This window comes from Aphelocoma coerulescens, chromosome 5 (assembly GCF_041296385.1).
Source record: "Aphelocoma coerulescens isolate FSJ_1873_10779 chromosome 5, UR_Acoe_1.0, whole genome shotgun sequence".
Lineage (NCBI taxonomy): Eukaryota > Metazoa > Chordata > Aves > Passeriformes > Corvidae > Aphelocoma > Aphelocoma coerulescens.
The window spans coordinates 12,747,502-12,761,477 of NC_091019.1; positions in this window are offsets into that span (position 1 = coordinate 12,747,502).

Genomic DNA, 13,976 nt, shown 5'->3' on the forward strand with positions numbered 1-13,976 from the left:
ATTACAGTCCTAAATGTTCTGGGTAAAAGCACACTTAATAGGACCCTTTCACGGGCTGTGCAGTCTCTGTCACAGGAACAATTTAGTGGTTCCTTTGTTTGTGCCAGCCACAGAAGGGCCTGGAAGATCTGTGATCTCTATTCAACTTCTGTGACATGAATTTGCACCCATCTTTGCTATTCATTAACCACTGCCCTCCCCTCCCCCAACTTTTTAGCTCTTCTGCCTGGGGAGAAAATGGGATTCAAACATATTTTGAAACAGCAAGATCTCCCTGAGTCTGCAGAGAGCCTAATAAGATGCTTGGGAATATAAACTGCCCTATTCGTATTGATCAGTACCTTCATTGGTCTCACAACCACAGAACTGCTAATTTTTCAGCAATGTACCAAAATTAATTGAATTTTTCATGTGGGCTTTGCCAGGGACACAGGACTTTACTCTTTGTTTCTCTACTCTGCTGCAATCTCCCAACAGCAGTTCTTATTGCAGTGGTTTTCCTAGAAGCAGGGATCTGTGGGATTGTGGTCCATCACTCCCACTCTCTGCATTCAGTCAGGCAGCTGCATAACTCACCTCTGGCTCAGGCCTGGTGGTGTGGCCACACTGAGGTGACACCAGGAGCCCACACCAAAGTTACAGCTCCTGGCACCCACACCATGCCTTTGGATCTTCAAGATTGCTTATAAATGGGTATCACCCTGTGACAACCTGCCAGGCCACCTATCTACAAGAGGCAAAATCAACCAGTGTGCTGTATTTTTTCATGCTCTGCTTATCCCTAGAATAGCTTGTAAAAATCCAAGCAGCTTTTAACAGTTGCACAGTACAACACAAGCATCAACAAGCTTTTGCAAACGCACGGCTCCGAACAGAAATAATTCCCACACAAATTGCCTGTCATAGCTCAGCAGCACACACAGAGTTGGAAAACTCCTGCAAACAGAAAGAGATGTGGTATCTGACTGGAAAGAACAACTTTCTATCTTATTTTAAAATGGGAGTAAAAAAAAAAATTATCTTCCATTTTTATCTGTTCCTTATTAAGAATCATATCAGAAAGAGAAATATTCATCGTAAAGTTTCCTAAGTAAGAAACTAGCTGTTGGTACAGTACTTCCTATGTGTTAGTATTCAAGTACTTCCAGATTATGATTAAAATATTATGAGTTGCTTTATGAGAACTGAAGTCATGTAAGGAGATTTATATAGGCTATTGCAACCTTCCTATCAACTGCAACTTTGCTTAAGGCTACTGTTTATGCTTTCAGAAAATACTGGAGATATCCAAGGTCTAAGGCACCAGAAAAAAGGAAAGGGAGACAAGCATCTGTCATGCTACATGGAAAATGAATCCTTCTGGTAACTCCTGCCCAGTCCTAGATTAATATGGATTTACAATTAACATCATCAGTGAATCAAGCAGCATTGTAATTGTTTTTGCAGCTATTCCAAAACTTTCTTCTGCACAGACATAACCTAATTCCAACTTAGTGAGACAGAACAGCTTGACACATTTGTTATCTAAAGACCACTTCAGCCAAAGAACATAATGAAAAAGCATGGGAACTTGACTCAGAAGCAAAGGATCTTCTTTAATATTGGTTCTAAAAATAAAAAAGCCTCTCCCCCTTACAACTCTCATTATTTCTTATTCTTGAAGGTCTAATTTTGCCCCAAGGACTGCTTCAATAATACATTCTCTTTGATAGGATTGCTTAATACTGCTCAGTCAAGTGGGATTAGAGCCTTCTGAGGGAAAGAACATATTTCTTACTCATTTTCTTGACTAATTAGTAAAGATTACTTTGGGAAACCTTAGTTATAGATGTATCACTCACCTCTTTTTCACAGTGGGGATTAACAAGCAGTGGGCTCTTGCCCAAGAGCAGTGACAGGCATTTCTGTGACACCAGAGCCTCGTGGAGTCAGTGCTGTGGCTGCTGTCTTCCTGTAGCAACTCTGGTTTCATCCATGTCAGGAGCAAATCTGTTATTCCCTCTCACAGGCACACTCCCACTGACTTACCAGTACAGTATCTAAGGGTTCTACAAAGGGGCACTAACCAAGCATAATCCTTTCTGGAGTTGTGCCTCCAACCAGTCTCCAGGGAGAATCGAATGAATTCTCCTCTTATGTTGAGGGTAGGGAATATACCTGTGACCATAGTTCTGGAAGTAAAGTGACAGGAAGATGAGGTGGAAAGAGCAGACACGATGACAGAATCAGTTTCATGTCCTTTCTTCTCTGTGCTGTGGCCAGACATACCTCACTTGTGAGAATTAACCATGTTCCTCCATGTTTCTTTCCTTAACTGAGTTTCACTCCCTAAACTCAATGAATTCGTACAGACACACACAGTAAATAAAAAGAACGTGCCTGAGTTTGTTAGCTATGAAGTCTAAGAAGAAAACAAGGACTCTCACTTTGTGTGGTGCTTTGTTTTCACTGTGCTTTACACCATCAATACATTAAGGTATTGACACTTGAAATAATTTCCAATAAGGCTGAGACAAGACAAAATCAGACCCATGGATCTGAGTCTACAGTTCTCATTAAATCAAAAGCAGGACTGTTGTTGACATTTATGCTAAATAATGACTCAGACCTTAAAAATCCATGAAGTTGACTTACATTTGTGATTTTTTTTTTTTTTTTTAATGTACCCAACTGTATTTAGAGTTCTGTGCATGGGTCCAAGAAGAAGATGACCCAACCATTGCATTTCCTACAGTGGATTTGCTGGACTGTTTTTGTAATCCAGTAGATAAAACTATCAGGGTGTGAGGCAGAAAAAGAGACTTTAGGAAAAAAGCATGAGACAAAGCTGAGAAGAACTTCCCAGCACCAGGAGAAAGGGGTTTTTCCTGTTCCTCACACCACTGCCCACCAGCTGAGCTGGGACAGCCACACTACAAACAGCCACCTCAGGTATTTGGTTGAGCCATGGCGCTACAGAAGGTCTCCTGACTTCCTTGGAAGGCTGTAGCTCTAAAATTTGTTGTCTGGCTTTCTGGGTGAACTGTGGATGTCAGACAGAAAGAAAAGAAAAGAGAAAAGAAAAACCAAAAGAATCCAAGAACACAATTCTTAATGCACTGCCAGAGCTTCCACTTAGACAAGAGCAGTTGGGTCTATTACAGCAGGTGATGAAATCCATTTCTCTTCACTTGACAAAACAGGACCTGATCATAGGATTTAACTTCTTGTTTCTCTTTCTTGAAGAAGTTCTGTCCTGAAAAATGGTTTCTGAGCTTGACAACATTAGTAATATTAATTCTGCTTGACAGTATTTTGGGACTTTTGCAAGGACCCCTCAACTAGAGCTGAGCTGTAAAAAGATCCTATTTTCCCCTGAATGTAGCAGAATGTGATGTGTTGCCATGTCCACCAACTGCAGACACGATTTTTCAACAGCTACAGGGATTGATTTAATACAGCTGTAACCATGAAGCTTCTGGAAAGCCTCCCTGACACTTTGAGAGAGGGGTTCTAGGTCCAGATTTCTCTCTTAGGACTAAAACCACCACATCAGGCAGAAAGGAATCTGTGAAGAGCTTCCAAGTCTGAAAGATTGCAATGTAGCGTTTTACCTTCCCCCAAAATATCAGAGCTAGTCTGAAGAGACTGCCGTGTAAACCCTTCACTAACACACCTGCACAATGCAAAAGAACATCCAGCAGGGCCAATTTGGGAAACACCCCAGCACAGGGTGTGTGATGTCCCTGCAAGAGCCAGCACCAGGGGGAATGTGGCACGTTTGGCTCTGTTTGGTTGTACGCTCACCGTGGATCACGCGAGCGGCTCCGAGTTCGCTGCTGTGGAAGTACAGCTGGCATCTCTGAAGCTTCTGCTGAACTCTGCACAAAGGAAGAGGGCAGCCCCTTTTCCTGACAAGCACCCCGTTGTCATGAGGCCGCTGGGGTGTTGTGCAGGCTGCTGGCAACACCTGGGTCTCTGTGTGTGCGTGAACCAGGCTAACAGGAGTGGATCTGGGAGGAGGAGGAAAGGGCAAGGCTTTTGCTGAACATCCTGTGAAATTCCCGAGGAGTTAAAAGTTGGAAGATGTGGATTTTCATAGGGCTTGGCCTCCAAAGATGCTGAAGTAACAACCTAGAGGGCTATGAACAAACAAAAGCCTAGTTCTTCAATGATATTTGGGCATCTAATTCCTATCAGTATTGACAGGCACTTGAAGGATGTAGAACAGCAGCTCAGATTTAATTAGACCAGTAACCACCACAGTCCTATTGCTTCAAGCTCCTGCTTGACTCTGACTTGAAGCCAGACATTAAGGAATGCCTGACATTGGCAGTGAAGTGGGCATATCTGGAAAGTCCAAGAAAATCAGCCATGGTCTTGATGGAAACAGGGTGGCAGAGTAATGGAAGGAAATCACCTTATTGCTAGAGACATGGATCAATGCCTAAACCTCAATATGTACTTCATTTCAGAAGTCATAAGCAGTCGTAACAGAAGAACAAAACCAATCAAAACCTTTTCAAAATGTTTCACTGATAATAATGTAACTGGTTCCTTGCTACAATCAGAAATAGATGTAAATAAGAATAGTAGTATAATAAATTGTTAATACAGAGTGCAGTTAAAACAGTAATTAAAACCAAGCAATGCACATTTGGTTATTAATCTTGCTGGGATAACATTCTGGCTAGGAGGCAGTTAAACTTCTGTATTTTGAATTTGATCTTGTCTTGTCATGAAATGAATTTGAAAATTCTGTAGGTGGTATCTATTAAAAAACTTCCAGTCTGAAGCACGATTAGCATAGGACACATGTTCTACATTGATATGCATGAAAGATTTTCCTTAAATCAGAGCACTTTAACAAGCAAATGTTCTCTACCCACCCATTGGGAAGCAGGTCCTGTGGTCAGGTAGAGCACTCTGGGCTTTCTCACAGGGAAATTGTTAATGTGCATCACAACAGACTGTCATGCTTTAGGACAACGCAGCTCTGCCATGGTGTGTTCTAAATTACAGGCAGACCTCAAATGGTCTCCAGATGCCAACTCACCAGTTCAGATATCCCATCTGTCTGAATGTCTGTTGCATTTCTTCAGAAATTTGGGTACATAAAAAAAGTATTTGTTTTTGTTGCCTCTCTTCTCCCTCTCACTCTCCTCCACCACTACCACCTCCTTTAGGATGTTAAGTCTCCAAATGGCTTTAGGGGCAGCTTTTGCAAAGGAGTCCCATTTTGGATGCTGTTCTAACTCACCACAGGAAAAAAATAGTCTTTTCTCCTCAGAAGAAGAATGTAGTGTGCATTCTTAATTTTGCAATACAAAATCCATGATCCACAAACATCCCTAAGGTAACTCTTCTGAAATTAATGAAATGACCTCAAGAACTGGTTTGTCTGTTGATTTTAATATCAGAAAAGTGCCTCATCCAGCGAGAAAGCAGAAACTTAACACTAACTTCGGTGTGTTAGGCAGCCTCATCACCACAGCTCTGTATTTGCTTTTGAATAGGTTTATTATCAATATCCCTAACTTCTAAATCTGGATATTGCATTTGTTACTCGAAAAAGAGAATTCGTTTTACTGCTCGAGACAGGGAGTGCTGAGACAGCTGAGTTCCAGCATATGTTAATAGTCCAACTGTCCTCATTTAAAGAGATATTCAGACCTCTAATAAAATCTTCGTTTTTAAAGGTTTCCTCTCCCAAAGTACACGTAACTACCATGTACCATTGCCATCTAGTGGAAAGGTAAGTAAGGACACAGGTTTTCTTGACTAACAGCTATCCACGATGATCACTAAGGATTATTTTAGCTAATTTGGGAAACCTCTAGAAAGTGTATTGCTGGAGTCCACACGTCTCTCAATGCCTGCCCTGCTCCCAGGGAAATTGATACCTTCCCATTTTTCTTATCTTTTGTTGTGATAAAGAGAAGTGTTTGATTGCTGTTAGCCATCTACTGAAAAGAGGGTTTTTTTCTGAAACAGAGGAAACTTAGCTTGTTTTCTTATCTTTGATTAAAAGTAACATTAAATAACTTAGCAGAAATACAGCATGTTAGTGGATACCCAGGGTCAATGAGGATGTGTTTCAGGGACAACTGCTGTGAAAGGGGAGGTGGTGGAACAACAGAAATAGAAGTAACACTGCAGTAATGCAGTTTCTCCTTGGCTTGTCTAAAAGAATGAAATTAACGCCACTTTTTGCCATTAAAAGCATGCGGAAGTTTTGGGAAGGCTGGCAGATTAAGCAGTAAATTGAGGAGCTTCTATACAAAAACTCTAGTCAGGCTAGAAGACTCATTTCTTGTAGCCATTTGTTTAATGAGTTTACATCTGCTGTAACATTCAAAGAAGTCAGCAGAGCTCAAGTGTTTGACAGCTGCTCTTAAAAAACCCAAGGAGGGTGCACTTTGCTCATCTTCCTCACAGCCTTTAGATAAGGATGAGAAATGTTACAGAGATCCACTGGAAAGCCTCAAAGGCAAAATACACGATATCTAGTTTTACCAGATTCTTATCATTTACAGTTCACCCTAAAACTCCCACACATTTGTTTCTTAATGTCCCTCATGCTCCGTTAAACCTCACTACTGCAATGTTCCCATAGGAATGTGGCCACTTGCCAGACTCTCTCATGAACATTTCATTAATCTTCTTGGCTCTCATACAAACTACAAAACATTATTTGTTAGCAATTTAACTGTTTTGCTCCCAAATGTGCCAGAAATGTGATCCTTGCTATGCTTTCATTGAAGAATACACGAGGATAATTACAGAGTAAATGAAAAGAGGTTTTTTACATTTAGCAAGATGCAGTGCCAAGAAAGGTAAACTGATTATATCTTGTTTCTGGAATTAATTCTCATACTATCCTAGATGCAAAATCACTCTCAAATGTTAAGATCTAACTGAAACGTAGCAAAGCACATATTTAGATACAGTTTTATTTCATTGCATTACACAAATATCTCTGACTTTTTTGAATAATTCAGACCATACCATATAATCTACTTACTTCAGAGGATAACTTAACAGAAAATATTATTTCTGTTTCCCGTAAGTCTGGCCTGACCTATGCCCAGTGGTGTTGAGAAAAGACAATTGCTGGCTTTGCAGTAAGGAGGAAGGGTCATGGAAAGCCTGCAAAGCTTTCCAAGCACACATGACTTGCTAAAGAGAAGGAAAGCAATTTAAAGGAGCTTCATCTTCTGCAGAGCAGGGGAATTAATTCTAGACATACAAATATACAACTTTTATTTCATAAAATGGGAAGCTTCAGAGTGGGATCAGTGGATAAAGCTGTCCTCAGGTGCATATGACACTGTTACTAGAGAACAGGTTTTATCACTTAATTTCATCTGGGCTTAAAACCCAACAGTATCACAGACAGAAATGCAACTCAACTTCAAGTGAGAAGTGTGACATCTTCATTTCCTAACTTCCATAACCATATGTGTAAACTCCACGGGGTTTGTTTGGTTTTTTTTTAACTAACCTATAAGAAATTCAGTTAATGCCAAAAATCCCATGTTCACTTTGTAACAATGGGACTGCTTTAAACAGTATATGTCCATGGCACTGAATGCACAGAAATGTGCATCAGCAATGGAGGGGTGAAGAAAAGAGTGAATTGAGACTACACCCATTTAAATGGACAGGAACAGAGAATTAAAGGGAAGGGGAAGAACAATAGCACTTTTATAGGCCTTTTTGTTTCTCTTCTGACTTCTGTAAGTGCACACAAGAAACCAAAACATTTGGGAGGTATCCAAACACAGGCTCTTTTGAGGTTTTCCCAGCACATTTCTGATTTAATATTGTACTGTAATGTAATGGGCAGAGACACGGAGCCACACTCTTCATGGTGTGCAGGCACTAAACTTCAGTCTGTGTGAGGAGACATGTATTTGACCAGCGTGGAATGAAGCAATGGTCACAGCCTGTTTGCTGGCTCAGAATTTGGATCTTTTCCTTAAAACAATCCTTAGGAGAAAAGAAGAGGGTATTGCAAATTATGTTGCAGGATGTGCTGGGTTGTGGTAAGAAGGGATTGATACAGTTCTTTCAATCCTGCCTTTTAAAATTATAGCAGGAGGATGAGTGAAAGATTGTCTTGAGTGTGTCCATAGAACATGAGAGGCTGATGATAGAAATAAGAAGCTCTATCAGTTGTTACATGCAGCCAGATAAAGAAACCATTCAAAGCCCTTAATGTGGCCTGGAGAAAAGAAACAGGAATGACATAGTGTTTAAGAACAGTTTGGAAAGAACGGGGGTTTGGTGAAACAATGGCACACCCAGCTGCATGATTTTGATGGTTTGATGTTGGGTTAAGCAACTGCCTTAACCAGGGAGAAGGGACAGATAGAAAATGAGGTAGGTGGTAAGGTACCAACAGATGAAGGGGGCTTGGGGAGCTGGGAATTTTTGAAGGGTTACAGTAGTTAGAAAAAATTTGGTACAAAGGCTCATACAAGATCTCAGGAGAGTCAGTCAAGCAGGAGATAACCAGTGGCACTGAGGAAAGTACCTGTTGCTCTTGGATGGTGACGGGAGAGCTGCTGCAGCTCTTTTAGCCCTGCACCAAGAGCACTCACCTGCAGCACTGCGAGGGTTAAAAGCAGAGACAAGTCCACAAGACCTCTGTCCACATGCACAAGCCCAGGGACAAGCACATATGTAACTTGCCACTCGGAATGAGCACTCCCAGTTCAGCTTTCAACCAGTGGCAAAGCCCAGTCAGAGCAGTGAGATGCCAATACAAATTTAGGCAAAGCTATGCTGCTGTACACTCCTGAAAGCTGTAGGACCAGGAGTCAATAGAGTATAACTGACATAATTTCTTATTTTCATTTCATAACTAAAAACAACTCCGGGGAACCCTGAGCACAGAGTCTTGCTCAACCCACACCATAATTGGGCTGGCTGACTGAACTAGCTGGTTGGCTAAAATTGTATTCTGATTAAATTGTAAGACTGTTTCTCCAAATGGCAAAGCTCTCCTCCCTCTAATTCCTGAGAGACCTATTGGAGAATTACAGTCTAAAGAAGAAGAGAGTGTAGGGTCAGGCAGCCTCTGTTGTTCCTCTCAACAAGTTATAAATAAATATAGAATACTTACAGTGCTCAGTATTAGAGAAAGCCAAGATCAAGGCCAAGTGTCACAGTCCTCCCTGAAAATAATTGCAGCATGCAATATAATCCTACATGCTCTAGCAATATGTAGTCTAAATAGAAATGAACAGCATAGAACTGGATCGTGGGTGGTGGAATTGTACCAGACCTTGGGAATTTTATGTTAATTAAGAAATGCTGATTAATAGAGAATGGTAAGTTTTAATAAGCCAGTAATAAAAGAGAAATTGCATTTAAATAATAGGCGTGTCTTGGTTCCTTGGAACAAATCTTCTGACTTTTAATTGGGGGAATTCACCTAGTGGAAAATTTTGTCTGACTTAAGACAGCAGTTTTCTGTTGGTGTTCCTGTGGTTTCATTCTCCATCCTAGAGGTCTGCCTGGGTAACTGAGCCATTGGGAAAGAAGGCTTAGAAGCAGCAGAAGTTAACGGTCTTGACACCAAAATTACTGGGTGAGGTTGTGTCACACTAGAGAAGAGAACAGAGGATCACAAGCCTCCTGGGGTTAAAGTGTTGGAGACCCAGCAACACAAGATAGTTCAGCTTAAATTCCTGGAAGTGCTCAGAAGGCAAGTTACAGGCTTGCTAGGAAATATTTTAATAAAGGCGCTGGGATTGCTGTGCCCAGCAAGATCCATCCTCTTTCTCACATCAGGGTACAAATACTTCTGCCCCCTTCTAGTAGCACAACCACACATAATGTCCTTAAGTTCAAAGCAAAGGAGAGCCCTGGATCTTTTCCATTACTGAGCATGCATGGTGATGGGAACATCCTGAGTTTCGATGCAGATTTCCTTGTACAAATATCCCCAAAGGAGGGAGAGCTGACTCAGAGTAACTTGCCCATTAGTGTAAAATCACCACATCATCCTCTGCACCCTGAGGCAGATCTACAATGCTTTCTAGATTCTATAAAGGAGCTCTGTCCAATAAAGGGACATTATTGTGGGCATAGAAAAGGAATCCAGACAGGTTTGGTAATCCAACCTCAATCAATGTTGGCATAAAAAATCCACTGTAGCAAAGGAAAAATTAAAACCAAGGTCTAGTTATCAGCAATGGAATTTCAGAAGTTAATGCTCAAAACTTCCAGCTGAGGAATACACAAGTCCCAGAAAAGCAGCATAACTGTTCACAGTATCAGTAGATAAATCTGTGCCCTAAATCTGCCTCCTACCACCTTGGTAACTTTCTACAGTGATTGGGAAGTGCAGATTGTAACAATTCACTGCCACACTGCCCTTTCTTGCATGGGAGGACAGTGTCCTCCAAGCCAGAAAAATCTCTGGGTCTGGATGTGGAGCTCTGGCTAAATGAAGCTGTCTGCTACGTGCCCTTAATTTCCTTGCTTTGATGAAAGTGTTGATGTCACCACTTAGGCAATGAGAAGGTGAGTTAGGGCTTTATCAGGACTAACTGGCAGCAGGCAGAGCTGAAGGCAGATCTCCATTAAGTGCTCTAAGCCACTGGAATTAAACTGTGGGACTGCAGAGTCTGGGAAGTAGTGGTCCCCATGCAAGTTTTCATTTCAGAGCCCCTCAAACTAAGCCTCTCTTAAACCTGACCTTTTCCCTCCAGCTCTCCTCTCCATGCTACAGGTAACCTGGAACCTGCCAAAGTAGAAGCCTCACTTATTAGTCACCAGACAGATGGTGGCACACAGAGCATACTCCTGATTAATTTATCAGTCTGGGTGGCCCACCCTTCTTGTGTTATATGAGCATGCTGCAAACTATGAAGTGATCACAGAAAGGTACCTTTCTCTCTCTTCCCCTCAGCCTCTCTGCTTTTATTCTGTGCTTGTTTCTTCAGAGATTGTGGTGGGGTGGGATGGCTCCACCAATATCTGAATGCCTGCTTCTCATTTGCCTTAAGAATCTCTAAAGTGTCATGAAGAAAGGTTAGTGATAAGTAAGATTCATGCTTTGGTTTCTGCCAGGATTAGAGAGGGGTGGTTTTGTTTCCTTGTTTTTCTTTTGATTCTTTTAAAATTGTGTAAATACAATTAGTATCACTTCTGTTTTGACAGTACTCTCAACTCAGTGGCTCAGATTACCCTCCCTGCAATTTATATTTGAGGAGTTTATTTGGTTTTAGTATTGCTTTATGAAGAGAAGGCACAATGACCCAATTAGAAATACTGATACGGATACTGACCACATAATTCTTTACATGTTATCTTAAAAAAGAAAGAAAGAAAAGAAAAGTTCTCAGGCAACAAAATTATGAAAATCACAATGGGAAATGCCACCTTAAGACTATACTTCTACTGAAATTCTAACCACCACAAACTTGTTTTTCATTTATCTGAATCAAGACAAGGAATATTTTCCCAATGTATTAGAATTGTGAATTTCTTCTTTTTTTGTTCTTCCAGTTTGCAAGGCAAACAAACCAACCAGATTAATTACAATACTTCAACAGTCTGTCAAATAAAGCACTTCTGTCACTTACCTTTGAGGCTAGTGCATTCATGGGAATCTGTTTTTTGTAGCATTATCTCATAAAAATACACATGTAAGTTTAGCACAAACCATAAAAATGCGTTGTACACTTCAGCTAATCTAGTATCTTTCATTTCTAAGGAGGATTTGGGTGGAGGCCAAGTTAATTAAAACCAGAATAGAAATGTGTTCTATTCACATGAGTCATATACCTCTGACTCACAATAGAGTCTGTGCAGCTAATGGGTTAATTTGTCCTGATAACAAAAAAATTGAAGCTGGAGGTTATGACTGTTTGGAGTGAGTGCTGGTTTCAGACAGTAGATGTACAAGGTTTTTATGCAACTGAGAATACAGACCTGCTCTAATGATGTCCTTTCTGTCTATTCAACTGCTGTAACAAACAGTTCGGAAAGATCTGGAGGTACAGAAGGCTCAGAAACCCAGGACTGACGCCTTCAAAACTCTATTATTGTAACCATATGCACATGGACGTGTTTCAGCTACCGTCACATAGAGGAAAGTCTAAGTCACATGCAAGCAGCTTGTAATGCTGGCAATATTCCCCCAAGCTGATGGCCCTGCAGCACTTCAAGGGGAAGAATTCCTCCCCCAGCCACCTAGGAAAACCACACACTTACTTACCTCAGTGGTCCAGTGCTGAGCACCTACATCTTCACCACAGAAATGTGGAAATCTTTTAAGCTAGCAGCCTTCTTACCTCCTCTGGTTCCTTTGCCCCTGGGGACTGGTAGCCACACCAGCCTCACAGGTCATCTTTTAGCTCCTGGTTTTTACACCACAACTTAAAGGCAGAAAGGTACAGAAAGGGGAACTCCGTTCCTAATCCACACCTATTGTTCCTATCATGAGATAGAGAAGTTCACAGCTCTTCTCCTCCTGCATTCCTGCAGGACTGTGAGCCTTTCAAGACAAGGGCTGTGTCATCATATCATCATTCATGTATTCAGTGTATCATTACATATGTATTTTCTATACAAGTAGGAAACAGTCTCTGCAGTCTGCCACACCATGGCAATGCCAGAAGAAGAAGATGCTCCTCCTGTTTTCCCTCCCTAGCCCACGTGAGTAATACGGCCCCAGGCAGATTTTCTGCTCTTTGCCCAGAATGTAAGCACCAAGGTTGCACCAGCTTCCCCTGAAGCCATCTAAATTCATCCTTGATTTTCAGTTGTAAAGTCCCTGGCATGGTCTGCCTGCATATGTTCAAAGCTGACCAGTCTCAATGGGACTGAGTAGTTCTGGTTTTAATGTGGCTGGGATCCAAAAATGAGACACAGCACTCAGTCCAGTACTAGTGCTCAGAGAAGCTCCCAAGAAACCTCAACTGGCTTTACAAAGAAAGTGCAGTGGTGGTTGCATTCTCCTAAAACATAGCTTGGAGATGATAGCGTGCTCACCTTCCCACCAGAGCTCACCTAATGGCCAGAGGACAGGTAGGAAGCAGGGGAGGAAACTACTATTTGTTCTGCCTGAGGAAATGCAAACCTAACTCAGGCTGCAGGCTGTGTGGGGTAGGAATACCTTCTCTTGGGGCTGCTTTGACAGCAGGCCTGGCAGAGAGGAGTGAAAGCAAAAGCTCAGCAGGAACTTTGCACTGAAACAGAGGTAAGTAATGTTAGTCTGTTTTCTCTTCAAAATGTGTTTGGGACCTTTAACACCTTTTGATTGACTGAAATATAGAAGCAGGCCTTACAGGAGGCCCAGAAGACACATTCTTCCCCCAAATCCCTTTCCACCTTTTAACAGCTCAATCACCAGCTATGCTCTCTCTTGCGCTCCCCTTCTGTCTCAGTTAATGTGGAGTTACTCTACACACTGAGCTGCAGCCAAGGTGTCAACAGTGCCCCTCCAATACTAAAAACACTGTTTCACCTTCATTTCATGCCTCAGGTTTCTAAAAAGGAGGAGGAATAACTCCCAACGGCTGCAGAAGGGTATTACACCCCAATCTCTTACCTTCTGTGTGAACAGTGATGAAAAAATTGAGGTAGGCAGGCCGTGACCTTCGTGTTGTACTGCAATGTTTGAAGAGCAGCAAGTCTACTCACTCTTCAAGACAAAGTCCATAAAATTCAGGACAAAAGCTCCAAGTGCATATGGTGGGGGTTAAGAATGTGAATCCTAAGCAGGCAGAATTACTTCTATCCAGCCCTGAGTAACAGACTGGGATTGAAGACTAGACTTAAAACTCACCCTGTCTTTAGTGTTCCCTGTTGATCAGGCAGCTCTGCTTGGTGGTTTCAGCTTTACAAGCAGACCTAAAGATCAAACACCTGCTTCTGGATTCAGTCCAGTAATTCAGAGCTATAAATGTCGATCTGGAGCACTTTAGACGTCTATATTTTGGACTGGTTCCAAGTTCTGCATTGAAGCTCCTGCATTA